We start from the raw sequence: 2,830 nt of genomic DNA on the forward strand, positions 1-2,830 counted from the left end.
AATCACATTTATTAATTTGCATACGTTGAACTTACCTTACCTCCCAGGAATAAAGCCTATTTTATCTTGGTGGATATATTTTTTGTTGTGCTTCTGGATTTGGTTTGCTAGTATTTTGTTGAGGATTTTGGCATTGATGTTCATCATAAATATTAACCTAAAGCTTAAGCTTACCATTGTTTTTTGTTTTTGTTTTTGGTGCATTTGTGTGTGTGTGTGTGTGTATCTTTTTCACATTTTGGTATCAGGATGACACTGGCCTCATAGAATGAGTTAGGAAAGAATCCCTTCTTCTTAATTTTTTGACTAGTTTCAGCAGAAATGGTATGAACTGTTCTTTGTACCTTTAATATAATTCAACTGTGACTCTGTCTGGTCCTGGGCTCTTTTTGTTTGGTAGGTTTATTACTGCCTCAATTTTAGACTTTGTTACTGGTCTGTTTAAGGATTCAATTTCTTTCTGGTTCAGACTTAGAAGGGTTTTTGTGTCTAGGAATTTACCCATTTCTCCTAGATTTTCTAGTTTAGATGCATAGAGTTGTTTATAATATTCCCTGGTGACTGTATTTCTATAATGTCAGTGGTAATATTACTCTTGTTTCTGATTGTATTTCTTTGAATCTAGGTTTTTAAAAAAACTAATCTAGTGAGTGATTTGTCTACTTTATTAATTTTTCTTAAAAATTCGCTTCTGGATTCATTGATCTTTTCAAGGGTTTTAGTGCCTCTATCTCCTTCAGTTAAGCTTGTATTTTGGCTATTTCCTATCTTTTGCTAGCTTTGGGATTTGTTTGCTCTTAGTTCTCAGTTATTTTTGTTGTGATGTCAGGTTGTTAATTTCAAATCTTTCAAACTTCTTGATATGGAGATTTCGTTCTGTAAATTTCTCTGTTAATGCTTCTTTAGCAGTATCTCAAAGATTCTGCTATATTGTATTTTGTCTTCATTAGTTTCAAAGAATTTCTTGATTTCTTTTTAAATTGTATTAGTTTTCCAACAGTCACCCAGGATGAGGTTATTTAATTTCCATGTATTTCTATGATTTTGAGTGAATCTCTTAGTCTTGATTTCTAATTTTATTGCCCCCGGTCTGTGAGACTGTTGGTTGCGATTTCAGTTTAACTGCATGTGTTGAGGAGTGTTTTACTTCTGATTATGTCACTGATTTCAAAGTAACTGGCCTGTGGCAATGAGAAGAATGCATATTTTGTTGTTTTTGAGTAGAGAATTCTATAGATATCTATCTTTTGATTTACTGTTGAGTTTTGGTCTTGATTATTTTTGTTAATTTTCTGTTTCAATAATTTGTCTAATATAGTCAGTGGCATGTTAAAGTCTCCCACTAGTATTGTGTGTAGAGCCCTCTTTGACAGGCTCTAACTTTCTTTATGAATCTGGTTTCTCCTGTGTTGAGTGCATATATATTTAGGACGGTTAGATCTTCTTGTTGAATTAAACCCTTTACCATTATGTAAATTTTTTTTTTTTTTTTCCTTTTTGGATCTTTGTTGGCTTAAAGTCTATTTTGTCAGAAAGTAGGATCTCAACTCTTGCTTTTTTCTGCTTTTTATTTACTTTGTAGGTATTTCTTCATTCTTTTATTTTGAGCTCGTGTGTGTCATTTCATGTGAGATGGGTCTCTTAAATACAGCGTACCAATTGTTCTTGGTTCTTTATCCAGCTTGCTATTCTGTGTCTTTTAATTGGAGACATTTAGCCCATTTACATTCATTATTATTGATGTGGGCAGATTTTATTCTGTCATCATGGTGTTAGATAGTTATTTTGCAGACTTTATGTGGTGCCTTTTATTGTTAATAATCTGTTTACTGGCCAGGCACAGTGGCACACGCCTGTAATCCCAGCACTTTGGGAGGCTGAGGCAGGTGTATCAAGAGGTCAGGAAATTGAGACCGTCCAGGACAACATGGTGAAACCCTCTCTCTCTAAAAATACAAAAATTAGCTGGGTGTGATGGCTTGTGCCTGTAGTTCCAGCTACTCAGGAGGCTGAGGCAGGAGAATGGCTTGAAACCAGGAGGTGGAGGCTGAAGTGAGCCAAGATCATGCCACTGCACTGCAGCCTGGTGACAAAGCAAGATTCTGTTTAAAAAGAAATCTGTTTACTTCAGTGTGTTTTTAAAGTGGCTGAAAATGGTTATATTTTTCCATATTTATTGCTTCCTTCAGAAGTTCTTATAAGGCTGGTCTGATGGCAACAAATTTACTTATCATTTGTTTGTCTGAAAAGAATCATTTTTCTCTTTTACGTATGAAGCTTAGTTTGGTCTGATATAAAATTCTAGGTTGGAATTTTTTTGTTTAAGAATGTTTATATTGGCCCCCGATTTATTCTGTCTTGTAGAGTTTCTGCTGAGAAGTCCACTGTTAGACTGGTAGACTTTCCATTTTAGGTGACCTTGTCTTACTCTCTAGCTGCCGTTAACATTTTTTTCTTTTATCTCAGCCTTGGAGAACCAGATAAGTGTGTGTCTTGAAGATGATCTTCTCGTGAGGTATCTTACTGGGGTTCTCTGCATTTTCTGAAATTCAGTGTTGGCCTCTATAGTTAGCTTGGGGAAGTTCTCATGGATGATATCCTGAAATATGTTTTCCAAGTTGGTTTCATTCTCCCCATCTATTTCAGGTTCATCAATCAGTCATAGAGTCATTAGTTTTATGTAATCCCCTATTTCTCAGAGGTTTAGTTCATTTCTTTTTTTCTCCTCTCTCTCTCTTTTTTTTTTTTTTTTTTTTTTTTTTGCCTGCCTTATTCCAGAAAGGTAGTTTTCAAGCTCTGAGATTCTTTCCTCTACTTGGTCTGTTCTGCT

The sequence above is a fragment of the Callithrix jacchus genome, chromosome X (genome assembly GCF_049354715.1).
Source record: "Callithrix jacchus isolate 240 chromosome X, calJac240_pri, whole genome shotgun sequence".
Taxonomy (NCBI): Eukaryota; Metazoa; Chordata; class Mammalia; order Primates; family Cebidae; genus Callithrix; species Callithrix jacchus.